The sequence below is a fragment of the Petaurus breviceps genome, unplaced genomic scaffold (genome assembly GCF_028583685.1).
Source record: "Petaurus breviceps papuanus isolate PSGF00001 unplaced genomic scaffold, PetGlider_PUasm1.0 139, whole genome shotgun sequence".
Classification (NCBI taxonomy): Eukaryota; Metazoa; Chordata; class Mammalia; order Diprotodontia; family Petauridae; genus Petaurus; species Petaurus breviceps.
In genome coordinates, this window is record NW_027185697.1 from 5,634,556 (window position 1) to 5,651,558 (window position 17,003).

The following is a 17,003-nucleotide window of genomic DNA, read 5'->3' on the forward strand; positions in this document are numbered from 1 at the left end:
ATAATAAAATGATTTACTAAACATTTAGTGTATTCAGTGTTCTAAGTATTAAACAATTAATAACAAAAGATAGTCCATAATCACAAGGAGCTCACAATCCAATAAAGACAAAATTATAATTGTATACAATTAATTTTATATGTTATATATTTATCTTGTATATGATTTAGTACATTTATAGAGTAATTTATCCAATATGTTCATATTTAAATTTTTTATAATATATATTTCATATTTCATATAATATATTTATATTATGAGAGAGAGAGTGTGTATGTATACCATTTATACAAAATCCTAGTTTTCCTTAGGGTATCATAGCAAAATACATGTTATTCATCTTCTTTATGTTTTTTCCATTAATGAAACCCCGTCAGTTTCTGATAACTAAACCACTTGATACTCCCAAGGATTTTGGTGATGAGAATAGCCATCTCTATTTCATCAATATCTATGGCTGCTGAGAGGGTAGGAGTGATGTATGAGGAGGACTCTCTTAGCTCTTCCATGAGATTTAACTATTTTCAGTAAATTGAGTACTTAAGTCCCAAATGAAACATCTAAAGTGAGAGAGTCTGCTTGCTCATCTGCCTCTTCAAACAGAATCTATGTGATTGATTACTGTCTTCCTTTGTAAAAGAGACATGATAACAGTGCCCATGAGCCTCATGTAACAGTCACTGAAACTGGTCAATGTTGATAGAGCTTCTTGGAAACAACAAAAAATGCTAATCTAATGAACCGATTTCTTATATTTTGAAGATTGTCCACAACAAACTGCAGAAAATATCTTCAGTGTACATTTCCTAGGTAATCAGAAAAGAAGGTGCTATGCATCCTATAACTTAAGGAGAACTCCAAAAGTCATCTTATCACCTTCTTTCTATTGTAGCTGCCTATACCAATGCATCATAGATATTCTAAGTAGTTTTCTTTTCAAGGGAAAAGAAAATCTACATCATCATTATTGTCATGGAACTAACATAGTCTACTTTCTTTTAGGTATTTTGTCATTGTTCCTAGGGACCACAATTGCTAAACTCATCCTTATAACAGCAGCAATGGCCATAAGCTAGGCACAGACTGATCTTCTATGCATATGGATGCATCCTTGTTAAATTCTCTTTGAGATGCACCCCAGAGAACGATAGTGATTATTTGATGTAACATCATATTATTAAATTTAAGGTAGCATATATGATGAATAAAAATAAAAATAATTATATAAGGGAATAAGAGTATTTTATTGTCAATTCCAGACCCCATGTATGTATAACAACTAACTTTGATAGACTTGACTCTTTTCAACAATTCAGGGTTATAAGTCAACTCCAAAAGATTCATGATGGAGAGAGATGTCGACATTCAGAGAAAGAACTAGAAAGAACAGAGTTTGAATACAGATTGAAACAAACTACCTGCTCTCTTTCATTTCCTTCTTTGTTTTTTTTTCCTCTTTCCCATTGTTCATTCCATCCAATACAATCCTTCTTTATAACATGACTAATGTCTGCTATGAAAGAATTTGCAGATCCTAAACTTCCTTGTATACTGCCATGGTGGGGGGGGGGAGATAATTTTAAACTCAAGTAAATTGTGGAACTGAATCTTACAAACTAAAAAATAAATAAACAAATTAATAAAGAACAAAAAAATAAAAACAAAAACAAAACAAAAGAGTATATTGTTGTTCAATCGTTTTCATTTCTGTCCAAGCCTTTGTGATGCCATTTGGGGTGCTCCTGGCAAAGATATAGGAAGAAATTGAGGTAAACAGGATTAAATGACTTTCACAGAGTTACACAGCTAGTAAGTTTTTAAGACCACATTTGAACACAGGATGATGTGTCTTCCTGAATCCAGGCCTGCGACTCTATCCACTGTACCAGCTCTCTGCCTTGGAATAAGTGTACCAAGGATAAAACTCCATCTCAGCCACTTAACTCTCACATGGTCTTGGGCAAATCACATTCTCTGTTTGGGATTCCAGTTACACATTAGCAAAATGAAGAGTTTGAAGTAGATTATCTTAGAACTCACTTCCTGTTCTAAATGCACTAATCTTATGATTGAGAGAGAGGAGAAATAGAGAGAAAGAGACAGAGAAAGAGGAAGCTAAGTAGATAGGGAGGGAAGAAAGGAGGGAGGGAGGAAAGGAGGGAGGGAAGGAAGGAAGGAAGGAAGGAAGGAAGGAAGGAAGGAAGGAAGGAAAGAAGGAAGGAAGGAAGGAAGGAAGGAAGGAAGGAGAAGGAGGTAGTGATGGAAGGATGAAGAAAAGAAGCAGTCTTTCTAGGAATGAGCTTATGGAGGAAAGGATGTAAAGGCTAAATCATCTCAAATTAGTCATTTTTATTTCCAGGGAATAAATTGAAAAATATATCCTGGAGCAAATAGTGTTAAAAAGGAAATTCACATTTTGAGATATATCCATTTGTTTGTATGGAGAAATTATGGTGCAGGCAAGGGGGGGGGGTAACTCAGAGTATAGAACATGTGGTCCATTTTGGAGAAAAGTAATGGGACACCAATTACAGACAATGAAAATTCATAAGCCAGTGAGGAACTCTTCAAGGGTAAAACTGAAAAAGGGAGAAAGGAAATAATTTCATATCTTTCTCTACAAAGTAATTATCCTTTTAAACACCATGTTAAGATTATTTGTTTCTATATGTTATCATAAATTTGTTGTCAGATTTCTCTATATTTCAATGCCTTATGGAAAAGCACCCCCCAGTTACTACACTGTAACCTATTTTTTTTTCTTCACTAAATTCCAGTCTATGGCTATCACAGAATTGCACAGAATCTCAGATTAATCCCTCATCATTACAAAGACAAAGATGAAATCCTGTCTTCATTATAATTACCAGAAAACATTCTACATCTGAAATACAGTGGATGCTAAAAGGACCCTCTATTGTTAATAGCAACAAAGTATCTGAACTGTGCTATATGGTTTCCAAAGTACTTTCCTTGCTAATATTTAATTCAAGACACGTTTATTAAATATGTGCTGTGTCCCAGGCTCTTTGATGCATGCTAGAGATAAAAAGACAATGAGAAATGATGTTGATGATGAGGATGAGGATGATGATGATAAAAAAAGAACAAGAACAGAATATGAACAAGAAATGGCAGTTATAGTACTCAGTATTCTATTCAACAAACTTCAGATAGAAACACCTATGACAAGTGACTATGCTGTCATTATTTATTCATATTTAAGGGTTTATAGATCACCATGCTGAATATTATTATTATAATGTTTAATCTATGATTGATAGAATAAGAGGAATAGTAATGATACAATTATATATATATGTATGTGAGTGTATGTGTGTGTGTTTGTGTGTGTGTGTGTGTACTTTAAGCTTTATAAAGCTATGACATTTGAAATAATATCATCACTGGGGTGGCCAGGTAGTGCAGTGAGTAAGACCATTGGCCCCGGCATAGGGAGACCCAGGATCAGTTCTGGCCTCAGATACTAGGCACCCACACAAAAATAACTGGCCGTGTAACCTTGAGCAAGTTACTTACCCCCAATTGCTGTAAAAAAAGAAATAATATCATCATTTTACAGATGACAAAACGGAGATTGATATATGTCAAATAGTTTACCCCAAAATTCATAATTTCTATCACACCAAGGAATCAAATTCAAGTTTCTTGACCTGAAGCCCAGTACCCCTTCCCCTGTAGCATACTTCCTCATCAATGTCCAATCCAACACCGTGCTCAGAATTCTTACCATTGCTCATGTGTTTAGGTTTGGGTGGTTTATGCAAAATGATCCAGTTTGAACATATAACACCTGAACTGTGAATCCATTAACACAGATAAGTTCATTAGCCAAGCACAGGGGATGTGGGGGATATAGAAAATAGAATACTCCTAGACTAGTTTTACACTTGGCTAAAATATTCATACCCACACAGTAGGATTTCAACCATATCAGGAAGTCTCCACTGTTCAAGCCTATTGCCTGACTTTGTAGTTAACATTTGAAATTCCTCCAACTGGAAATAATTTTTTTTCTTTTTCTAAAGAGAGTGCTCTATAAAAATGAAAATATCCACTAAGAGAGAAAATTACTTACATTAATTTAACAGAGTTTTTCTCTATGTTCCAGGATTTTTTTCTGGCTACCTCCCACCACCACCACCATGCCTGGAATATTTTCCATCTTCTGCTCTGCCTACTAATCTCCCTTGACTCCTTTAAGTTTCAACTAAAGTGGTAATTAAAATCTCATTATTTACTGTCAGCCTTTCCCAAACCCTCTTAATTCTATTTCCTTACCTTTTAATTATTTTTTCTATTTATCCTGTACATAGCTTGCTTTGTATATATTGGTTACATGTTGTCTTTCCCATTAGATTATGAGTCTTGGTGGGACAAGGGTTGTCTTTTGCTTCTTTTGGCATATCCAGAGCTAGGCATAATGCTTGATGCAAAGTGGCTACTTAATAAATGTTTATTAATTGATTGATTCATTTATACAAATGACTAATGGCAGAGTTTTTCCTGAGAGCATTTTTTTTTAGCCATTGGGGTTAATTAACTTGGTCAAGGTTACAAAGCCAGTTATTTCTGGGTGTGGTGCTAAGTATAAGAACCCAGATTTGATCCCAGGTTATCCAGACTCTGGGGTCGGGGCTCTTCCTCTGCTACCTGTCCACCCCAAGAGCACGTTTTGATAATGATGGGAGAGGTAGGAGAGGAGGATATAATCAAGAGAAAGCTAGAAATGTAAGAATGGAGTGAAAAAGTGGAGAAAGAAGCCTTAGAATTACAAATAACAACATTGTGGACATCACAATATTTGTAAGTGATCTTGAAATGGGCTTAGGGCAGATAAATTTTGACAATGAGAAGATACAGTAATGCATTGAAAAGTAGATTTGGCCAAATGGAAAAGGATGTACAAAAGCTCACTGAAGAAAATAATCCCTGAAAAATTAGAATTGAGCAACAGGAACCTAGTTAATTCATGAGAAATCAAGAAAAAAGAAAATAATGAAATAATAGAAGAAAATGTGGAGTATCTCATTGGAAAAACAACTGACATAGAAAATTGATGCAGGAGAAATATTTTTTTTTATTATTGGACTACATGTAACCTGTGGTTAAAAAAGAGCATGGACATCATATTCCAAGAAATTATCAAGGAAAACTTCCCTGATATTGTAGAATCAAAGGTTAAAATATAAATTTAAAAAATCATCAAACAACTACCAAAAGAGATCCCAAAATAAAAAAAGAAAACTACTAGGAATAGTATAGCCAAATTTCAGAGCTCCCAGGTCAAGGAGAAATGGAGAAATTATTGCAATCAGCCAGAAATAAGCAGCAATTTGGGGGCCAAAGCAAAGATAACACATGATTCAGCAGTTTCTATGTTAAAGAATCAGACGACTGTAAATGTGATATTTCAGAGGGCAAAGGAGCTGGTATTACGACCAAGAATCATTTGTCCATCAGAAAAGAGAAAAAATGATATTCAATGAAACAAAGTACTTTCAAGAATTCTTTTCTTTTTTGTATTTCTAAGAAATTTACTGATTTGTCAATATATGATGACTGGATACATGGAGAAACCAACAAATTACTGCGTTAATTTATGTATTCTCTTTTTTGCAGAACATTAAACATGTCTATATGAAGGGTTTGCTTAGCATCCTGGGGGAGGAGGGAAGTCGAGGGAGGAAACGTGTTCACATTCTTTAGATCAGGCCCATGGTGACGAGAAATGAGGGTTAAATAACTATTATTCATCATACAGAAGTTATTAAATTATAAAATCAGTGATGCACACCAGCTGAATCAAAATGAAAATGTACATGTGAAAAAATGAGTTAGAGAAATGGAGGAAGATGACCAGAGGTGGGAGAAAAGGGAGTTGATCTAGGAAATGGACTCGTTCAGACTATCATGTGGGGTTTCCTATGTGAAGCAATGTGATCAGAGTGAAAGATACTTCGGTCAGAGTCTGGGCACTGGAAAGTTTACTCCTAGTCGGTTTTCAAAAGTGCCTTGTTAGTTCATCAGACAAAGTAAATGTCCACATACATGCCTCCCATATTCATTCGTAGTGTTTTTCTCCTGTATGTGTGCTTTTTTGGGCTTTCAAGTGAGAGCTCTTGCTGTAGACCTTATTATATCCCTCACAATCCCATCTGTGTATCCTGCGTTTCTTTGCATATTTAGAAACTCCACAGGTAAGGGTCTCTTTACACGCTGTACTATGACTGAAAGGTGCTTGTTTTGCAACATTGCAACTTGTGAAGGACATACTGAATTCATCAGTGGGGGGGGTAACATTTCTTCAGGATAATAATCTGTCCTCTGTGGTCCAATTCCAGACTCTATTTTTTTTTTCCTGTAAAATAGACGGGAGATAAATAGAAAATTTAACTTTCACATGGAAGAATGAAAAGAAGCCTGAAAAGGTAAACAGGATAGAGCAATCACAAAGGACTTATTAAAGTTGAACTATTTATCTTCCTACATGGAAAGATGATATGTGTAACTTGTGAGATCTTTCTCAGTATTACGGTAGTTGGAGGAAATAGATAGAGACATAGAGAGACAGAGAAAAAGAGAGAGAGAGAGAGATAGCACAGGGTGAGTTGAATATGAAGGGATGATATCTAAAAATATAAAATTAAGTGGTGAAAGAGGAATATAATGGAAGAAGGATAAAGTGAGATAGAATGGGGGTAAATTATCTCACATAAAAGATATAAGAAAAAAGGTTTCCCAGTGCCGGGAAAGGGAAGGAGGTGATAAGAAATGAGTAAACCTTACAGTAATCGGATTTGGCTTAATTAGGGAATAATATAAATATTCACTGTTGAAAAAGGACAGGGTCAAAGAAGAAAATAAAATAAGTGGGGCCGGGAAAGAATGAACAGAAACACAGTTAGTCTTTCACAACATGTCTGTAATGGAATTGTTTTCCATAGCTACACATGTAAAACCTGTATGGAATTGCTACCCTTCTCAATGAGGATGGGTGAGGAGAGAAGAAAGGAGAGAATTTGGAACTCAAAGTTTTAAAAACAAATGTTAACAATTGCATTTACCTGCACCTGGAAAGTAAGATATACAGGCAATCGGGCATAGAACTCTGTGTAGCCCTACAGAAAAATAAGGGAAAATGGGATAAGAGAAGGATGATAAAAGGAAGGGCAGACTGGGGGAAGGGGTAATAAGAATGCATGCCATCTTGGGTTGTGGGGGGGGAGAGATGGGGAGAAAATTCAGAACTCAACATCTTGTTGAAATGAATGTTGAAAACTAAAAAATAAATTAATTTTAAAAATAAATAAAATAGGCTTCTCATATGATTCAATTATGGGTACTTGCATGCTACTTGTATTTTGCAATTGATCTGCTAGAATAGTAGAGACCATTACAGGCTGCTGAAGGTGACTTGTGTACAGGAAAGACATAGGTTGCATAACACTGGAAGGATTCCAGAGCTTCTAATATCATGTCTAGGAATACCTGCCATCACTGGAGGGATTGACAATGACATGCTGAATCGCTCTACACCAGACAGAGTTGGGCTAAACTATTTAATAGGTGGACTGGGCAAAGGCATAGTTAATTCAGGTGAGACTTGCCTACGAGAAGTCTGAAATTTTAGTGGGGAAGGTGAACTTAGCCAATGGTTGGAACTTCATTTCTTCACTGTGAGAAAAACTGGTTTCCTCTGGATTCCATTAGAACTAAAGCCTTGCGTGGTTGGGTAGAATTTATTGTGTAACATGATTGGGGCACAATAAATGACACTATACTTGTTTGAAATTGTGTGTTCCATGAAGTTAGGTGGATAGGAAAGAAAGAAAGTATCCATTGCCTTTTGTTTAACAGGGACAGGGTCAAACATTAGTATTTTTCTAGTTAAATCCTCTAAGATGTTCTTGTGTTTTGTCTATAAAAAACGGCTTATACTTTCTTCCCTAGGTCACAAGGCTGACTGCCAAAGAATGTAAAAGTCCCAAGTTTCTTTCAATCTAGTTTCCATGGAATTAGGAGGAGGATCTCCCAACCCAAAGATCATCTTAAGTCAGTCCCTCTTTCCAACATTACAATGGAAAAGAGCTTATAGGTACTTGGAAATTAATTTTACTTCTGTGACTTACTATCTTCAAAAAACAAAAATCTCGACTGTTTGCATGAAACTAAAAACCATATGAAACATTTTGGGAGTATTTGCTCTTCATAAATTAAGACAGTTTTTTTTTTTTCATTTAAATGTCTTAAATGGAGATAATGGTTAATTATTTAATTTCAGATTAAATACAATGATCCACTAAACAAACTTTTCCATTCTGTCTCCTTTCTGATGCCCTCTCTCTCCTCTCAAACTTTCTTGATGAAAAGACTAGAGCTGAACAGAAAATTTGAATTTCAAACACAGTATAAAAGAAAAGCCTAAAAATGGAAATGGGAAAGAGAAAACATGAGAGACTTTAAAAGGTTAAACTGTTTCCATCAGTACATGGGAAGATAATATATGTAAATAATAAGACCTTTCTCATTATCAGGGCAGTTGAATGGAATAAAATAGACACATACATACATACGTACAGATAGATATGTAAATATAGACAGAGGACACAGGTATGAGTTGAATATGAAGGGATGATATCTACAAAAATAAAATTAAGAAGTGAGAGAGATATGTGCTGAGAGAAATGGAAATGAAGAGACAGAATGGAGCAAATTATCTCACATATAAAGAACCAAGAAAAATCTTTTACAGTGAAGAGGAAGATGGAGGAGGTGAGGGATAATGGGTGAACCTTACTCTAATCAGACTTGACTCGAAGAGGGAATAATTTACACAGTCAATTAAGTACAGAAATTTATCTTACCCTACAGGAAAGTAGGAGGGGAAGAGGATAAGAAAAGGGAGGGTAGTCATATAAGGGAGGGCAAATTGGTGGAGTGGTGATCAGAAGCCAAACACTTTTCAGAAGGGACAAGGTGAAGGGAGGGAGAGAATAGAATAAATATGGGGAATAGGATGGAGAAAAATACATTTAGCAATAGTAACTGAAAAAAAATGACACAAGTTTCTCTTCTCTTTTCTCAGAGAACTGAGTAAAATTTATAAAAATGAGAGCCATTACACAACTGATAAATGATCAAAAAAATACGAACAGTTTTCACATGAAAAAATTAAGAGTTATCTATGGCCATATGAAAAAGTGTTGTATCTCACTATTGGTTGGAAAAATGCAAATTTAAAAAATTCTGAAGTAATGTCTCAAACTTATTAGATGGTCTAATAGAATAGAAAATGAAACTAGCAAATGTTGTAAAGGATGTAGAAAAGGGGGACATTAATGTACTGTTGGTGGATTTGTGAAATAATTTAACCCTTCTGTAATGCAATTTGGTATAATACCCAAAGTACTATAATATCATGCATACCCTTTGGCCTAACAATATGACTACTATGTCTGTATCCCAAAAGAGATTTAAAAAGGAAATGAACCAATATGTACAAAAAATATTTATAGCAAGTCTTTTCTAGGGGAAAAGATTTAGAAATTGAGGGGATGTTCATCAATTGGAGAATAGGTGAACAAATTGCAGTATGTGATTATGATGGAATGCCATTGCACTATAAGAATGGGGAACAAGGTGCTGTCAGAAAAATCTGGAAAGACTTACATGAACTGATACAAAGTGTAATGTGCCATGTACAAAGTAACAGCTATGCTGTTTGACGATCAGCTGTGAATGATTTAGCTATTCTCAGAAATACAATAGTCCAAGACAACTCTGAAGGATATATGATGAAAATGCTATTTATCCCCAGAGAAAGAATGGATGGAGTCTAAATTGAAGCATATTTTTTAACTTCATTTTTTGGTAGATTTTTTTTTCCCACATGACAAGAGTGGACATAATTTGCATGATTACATATGTATAGCCTATATCAAATTGCTTACCTTTTCAATGTGGGTGAGGGTAGTGAGAGTTGAAGGGAGAGCATTTAGAACTCAGAATTTAAAAAATGAATGTTAAAAATAATTTTACAAATAACTGAGTGAATATAAAATACCAAATGTGTGTATACACATATACACACATGTATGTAGACATAGGCAGATACATGTATACATGCAAATACAAATGTGTACATGCACATATTTACATATGTGTGTACAGATATATACACATACACATATACATATAAATGTATAAAATACCACTGTGAACAGAGGAAGAATTTGTGACTGCCCTAGAAGGGGAGAACATATCGTAGCTTCTCCTTTACATGTCAGGACCACTGTGCTAAATGGTTTTTCCCCCATTATAAATCAAAATCTGACTTCCAGGGCATTCCTGGATCGCCCAAAAGAGTAAAGAATATTCCCAGATGTAACACCTCTTATTGCAGCTGTCGAATAATATGAAGTAAAAAGAATTCTTCAACTGCTGCTATTGGTCCTGCCAATCTTACTATTGACCTGTCCTTCCAGGTGGATGTCCCAGTACATGTATTGTTTATCTTTGCTAAAAAATTACTTCAAGATCTTTAGAATTATGTGTTTATTTTGTAGCTCTGAACTCCCATTCAGAGACAGCAACCTGAAAAAAACACCTCAGGGTTGTATCTTCTTTCCCACTACTTTTCAGATACTATTTCCTAAATTACCTTTTTATTTCCTTTAAGTTCAATGTGTGAAAGGTCTATAATTAAAACTTCTTCTATAATTAAAAACTATAATTAAAAACTTCTTCTATAAATTCAAAATGAATATTTAAAATAAAACAAAGAAAACTAAGCAGTTTTCATGGAAGTTCAAGTCTTCCATGAGTAAACCCAAAGGTAGTCAAGAGATAGAGGCTTTGCTTCTTGAAATATGCCACCTGGCAGGATTTTAGAGAAGTTTTGTTTCAATATTTCTTATGGCCAATCTTCTCACAAAGTCTTCTAGATCCCTGCTTTTTTGTGGCATTTTCTTTAGTCTACTCTGATATTGTCTAATCTCCATGTAGCTTCCTCAGGCTCCCACTTCTTCATTTCCATTTGACTTCTTCATGTCTCTTGAGGAGATGGTTTCCTTTTTCCAAGCTCTTTCCATGAATCCATGAACTGGCTTTTCAAAATTCACGTGAAATTGTGTTCTACCATTTGTCTTCCAATAGTGTTGATTCTTTCTTACTTTACTAGAGGGGCTAATTCATACCTCATAATCCCACTTCTTTTCTGAGATTGGGTCTGTATAAAGTGTATATCGACTTCCTATTCTCAAAGAACATAAGCTTCATGAGAACAGAGACTACTTTGTTGTAATTTTTTATTCCTAGCACCTACCACAGAACTTGTCACAGAGCAGGAACTTGATAAACGTATGTGAATTTAGTTGAATTTAATTCACAACATGTGGACAGCTACCTATTCTGCCCCCATATTAAACTGAACCTATATACAATCACTCACTTAAAAATCCAATACACTGTCTTTCACCTTCCCCCCTCCCCCCCACACACACACCTCAAGTTCTAGCACAATTTCCTTCATTTAATAAATATTTGTTGTGGATAATGATTTGGGTCCTGGCCACCAAATAATTGCCTTCTCTTTTTATTGAGAACAAAGTATCACCTTGCACTCTGTGTATCTTTCATCCATCACTGCTATCCCTGGAGTTTCCTCCCAAACTTTTAAACAAGTCACCCAGGAAAGAGTTTTCAGGAGTCAGCTTGCAAATCTGATATTAAATGACCTGACTTCTTGCCCTGTGTTTCATCCATCATGACCAATGTTGAATCAATGAACACCAGGGAGCAGAAAAGCCTGTCTGCTTCTCCAGCTTCGGAACAAAAACAGTTGGGCATGTGCCATCTTGGAGGAATATCTACACCCTGATATCTCTCATTGAAGGTCAGAATGTTAATGATATTAGCCTATTGTGAGGAGGAACATGATTGGTTTCTCTGCTTCGATCCATTGGTTTGTTTTTGTGAAGTAGAGGGGAATTTGGATATGCTAAAGTGACTGAGTAACCCCAGTGATCCCTTCAGTTTCACATTAAGTTAGCTAGATACTAGGGATACAAAGACAGAAATCAAATAGGCTGAAATATCAGAACGTTTGTATCTTTCTGATAGTGGGGAAGGGGCAGAAGGGGGGAAGATGCAATCTTTTGTATTTTTGTTGTTCATCCTTCATTTTCAAAAAGGACCCATAGCATCATGGGGTGATCACCTGTGTGTGAATTGGATTTAAGTGAGGCGCAGTTATGAGGTTTTCATGGAGCACTAGCACCTCTGCAGTGAGGGATTGCCAACCCCTTTCAGGGCTGCTCACCCACCTCAGGTATCCATTTACCACCAACCCTCACCTCCATCTCCAAGAACTTGTAGCATGCGCAGCAGCCAAGCCTTTGTAAACTGTCTAGGCAGATAGGCTAAACCAGGTTAAGAGTAGCTAACAGGCCTCAACTATGTTGTAGAGTTAAGAGAATATCTACCCCAAACATGTGAAGACTTCCAATGGAGAAATGGATGGATAAGAACAATTTGTTCCAATGCTCATGCTTTTGGATAAAGAAATACAGAATATATACAAAATGAATTCATAGTAAATTTCTCAGGGCTGGGTTAGAACGAACAGCTAGGGCAATTAGTAAAGACTTTCTTGAAGGCAATATTTCAACTAAGACTTAAGGGGACCTAAAAGTTCTAAAAGTCATAGAGGTAAAGGGCAAGAGAGCTTTTCAAGATAAAATAAGTTTGATCAGTACTATTAGCTTGATTGAACTGTGTGTGTGTGTGTGTGTATGTGTGTGTGTGGAATGTGAGGCAAATGATCCAAGGAAGGAGGCAGAACAATTAGAATAGTTAAATTAGAGATTGTAGTAGGGAGATCACTTCTCATGGAAATGGTTCTCTTGGTTTTGATATAAATCAAAGGTTACAATTGACTTTTTGTATTGGCTTGAACTAACTGGCTCTTGAAAGGTCAGCTGTATCAATAGGTGGCTCAGAGAAAGCTGTCAAATAGTCAAGCTCAGTATATAGCATTCAGTCATTCAACAAGCAATTATTAAGGTCCTACTATATTCCAAGCACTCGGTTAAACACCAGGGATGCAAAGAAAAACAAACAGTTCCTGCTCTTAAGGATCTCACAGTTTATTTGAGGAACAATATTCAAGCAATTATGGACCCAAAAGACATCCAGGATAAATTAGAGATAATTAACAGAGGGAAGTTATTAGCATTGAGGTGGATCAGGAAAGATTTCTTGTAGGAGGTGTGAGTTTAGCTAAAACTTGGAGGAAGTCAGAAGGCAGAGATGAGGAATTACAAAATCACAGGCATAAGGAACAGTCTGTTAATACTTGGGGGAAATGGAATATCTTGTTCAAAAATCATCACAGAAGCCAAATTCAATGGATCACATAGTACTTGTGAACAGAGTAAATTATAAGAAGACTGGAAAGTTTAGAAAGGGTATGTAATAAAGAGTGCACAAATGAGATCAAAGTATAATTTATTAACATTTTGGTTCCTTAAATCCAAGCTAAAGCAAGAGGGTGGCTAGTGGTGGATTCTGAGCTCCTAGATACTTAGAGATGAAGGCTTGAAGTTCCAGTAAAAGATGAGTAATAAGCTGGAAATGAAGTTTAATCTGAAAGCATCATTACAATATCCAAAAAAAGAGTCCACAAAAGAGAAACTTGACCTTCTCTTGAAGAAATAACTGCCTGTTTCCTACTCTGTTTTTACCCAATAATACTGGTATTTGCAGATAAGGTCCAGGAGGCATGACTTTCTCTCTAGCATAAAATAAGATAATATGGGCACTGATGGTAATCACAAAAAGGGCCCATTTAAATGTAATACCATAGAAAAAAGACTAATATGAGCTGATGTAATTTGAAGTAACCAGAGTCAGGAAAAGAATATCACCAACAATGTAAAGAACAACAATCAAAAACAACAGTATATATAGAAATTAAAATAAAAATCTTGGCTCCAAAGAAAAAATATGAGAAAACACTCTTCCCAGTCCTTTCCAGAGTTAGTGTCCATTAGTGTGTAACACTAAAAAGATTTTCTATATTTGCATATGTTTTTGTCAATTTCCAATATTTTCTCTCATATTCTACTTTTTTCTTAAAAGAAAAAGCTTTGTTGGGGGTGGAGACAAGATGGCAGAGTAAAAGCAGGGACATGATTGATCTCTCCCTCAAAGTCCTCCAAATAAATGTACAAAATTAATAAAATCCCAGAGCTGCAGAACCTACAAAATGGTGAAATGAAACAAATGCCCAGCCCAAGATAACCTGGTATGTCAACAGGAAGGATCTATCACACTGAACTGGGAGTGGAGCATAATCCAGCCTGGGATGTGATGACATAGAGGGGATGCAGAGCAGGCTTTAGGGGACTAAATCACTGGCAGCCGTGGCAGTTTCTAAAGTTTTCTACCTAAAACATCAAAGACAGCATAGCAAATCAGTGGGAAAACTCTGTTGGAACTATGTGAGAGAGTTTTGTCTGGTGGCAGGCAAGGTGAAAGCAAAAGCAGCAGTGGCTGCTTCCAGAGCTCCTGAGCCACAGACAAGGAGGGGATCCAGTTACTGGTTACAGGGAAATTGCAAGAATATCTTTTCTGCAGCTAAGAAAGATTCTCTGGCTTTGCCCTGCTTGGATCTGGGTTGCAGTATTGAGTGATGATCCTAGGGTGAAGAGGAGTACTGGTGTGGTGGAGTTTCTGGCAGCAGTAGAAGGGGAATCCCCCTTAGAGTTCCAAAGTAGAAAAGGGTTCTTGTTGTCACTCACAGACCCATAAAAAAGGACAGGAAAGGAGTAAGTACCACTACTTTGATCATACTGCCTTCGAAGAATTGAAAATTTACAAGAAGATAGAAGTATCTATGGAAGCAGCTATACAAAACAGCTCCAACCAAACTGAAAGCAGATTCCTACCTTAACAAAGAGTTAGAAAGTCAATCATTTACCTGGGGAAATGAGCAAACAGCATAAAAGTAAATCAGAATATAGAATCTTACTTTAGAGACAAAGAAGATCAAAACATGCAAACAGAAGAAGAGAACAAAGTCAAAACTCCTACATCAAAAGCCTCATAGGGAAAAAAAAATATGAATTGGTTGCAGGCCATGGAAAAGATCTCAAAAAGGATTTTGAAAATTAGTTAAGAGATATAGAGGAAAAAATGGGAAGAAAATGAGAATGATGCAAGAAAATAATAAAAAAAAAGTTAAAATCCTACTGGAGATCCAAAAAAATACTGAAGCAATTAACACTTTAAAATAGACTAACTCAAATTGCCAGAGTTTCAAAAAGCAAATGAGAAGAAGAATGCCTTCAAAAGCAATAATGGTCAAATGGAAAAGGAGTTCCAAAAGCTCACTGAAGAAAATAATGCCTTAAAAATTAGATTAGGGCATAAGGAAACTAATAACTTTATGAGAAACAATAATAATAAAAACCAAATAAACAAAAGAATGGGAAAATAGAAGATAATGTGAAATACTGTAAAGCCAAACATGAACAGCACTGCAGAAGACTGATGCTGTGATGGTTTTGATCACAAATTATAGTGAACTTTCTATTCAGCAGTAAAATAAAGCCAATCATTAACAGAAAACAAAGCACAGCATTCACAATGTGCTATACCATAACAACATATCATTGTGGCCACATAGTTTTAAACAAAAAAAAATATTATTCAATAAGTCCTTATCTCAATTATCCTCAAGAAGAAGCCTCTGGGGGGACAGAGCCAAGATGGCAGAGTAGATGCAGGAAATTCCATGAGGTCCCCCCACAACCACTTTTAATACCTATAAAATATAACTCTAAACAAATTTTAGAGTTATAGAACCCACAAAGTGACAGAGAGAAACAAATCTGCCGCTGAAGTCAGCCTGGCAGGTGACAGGAAGGGTCTATCTTAGCTGTGAGCCAAGCAAAGTCCCTTTGGGGGACACACGGTTCCAGAACCAAGGCAGCCCAGACCAGCAGTCTGGTGAGAGCAGAGTTCAGGAGAGTAAATCACCAGCAGCTGAGGCGGTTTCCAGACTTTTCAACCCATAACTGACAAAGAGAAAATAAAAGGTTAATGGGGAACTCTGCTGGAACAGGAGGATCAAAAAGCATGGTCCAGCCCATGGCCCCTGGGGCAAGAGGTAGTAGAGGCACAGCAGCTGCAGCTGCTGCTGTGCAGTTAACCCTGAAGTTCCTGGCCTGCAGATCATAGGTGGAGCAAAAGACCATTCAGAGGGTAATCTCTCTTACTTTAACCTGCTTAGATCTGGGTTGCTGTCTTGGGTGGTACTCCTGGGGTGAGAAATGCCAGAATGCCAGTGTGGTGTATATAGAGAGGGTGCCCTCCTCAGACCTCTGACAATATTTGGGAAGACCCCAGGAATTTGGGACAAAGCTCTCCACTTGGAAGCAGAGTACTACCATGGCAAAGAGATCAAAAGTCAATTAACTGGTTGGCAAGATGAGCAAGCGGGGAAGGACTATCAGCCCATACAATCTTTTTTTTTTGGGGGGGGGGTACAAAATGGATCAAAGCATGGAAAGGAAGGAAGACAACAAAGTCAGAACTCCCACATCAAAAGCTTCCAAGAAAAATATGATCTGAATACAGGCCATGGAGGAGCTTAAGAAGGATTTTGAAAATCAAGTAAGAGAAGTGGAGGAAAAATTGGGAAGAGAAATGAGAATGAGGGAAGAAAATCATGAAAAGAAAGTCAACAGCCTGCTAAAGTAGACCCAAAAAATACTGAAAAAAATAACTCTTTCAAAATATACTAACTAAAATGGCAAAAGAGGCCCAAAAAGCCAATTAGGAGAAGAATGCCTTAAAAAGCTAAATTACCCAGATGGAAAAGAAATTTCAAAAACTCACTGAAGAAATAATTCCATCAAATTTAGATTGGAATAAATGGAAGCTAATGACTTCATGATAAATCAAGATACTATAAA

General features: G+C 36.3%; 1 long non-coding RNA gene and 1 pseudogene across 1 annotated transcript in view; both read right to left on the reverse strand.

The window, feature by feature from the left end:
- Positions 1-17,003, reverse strand: part of LOC138146005 (uncharacterized) — a 99,649-nt gene that overhangs the window by 75,122 nt on the left and 7,524 nt on the right. The gene's annotated exons all lie outside the window — the stretch shown is intronic.
- Positions 5,925-12,402, reverse strand: LOC138145475 (Krueppel-like factor 3; annotated as a pseudogene).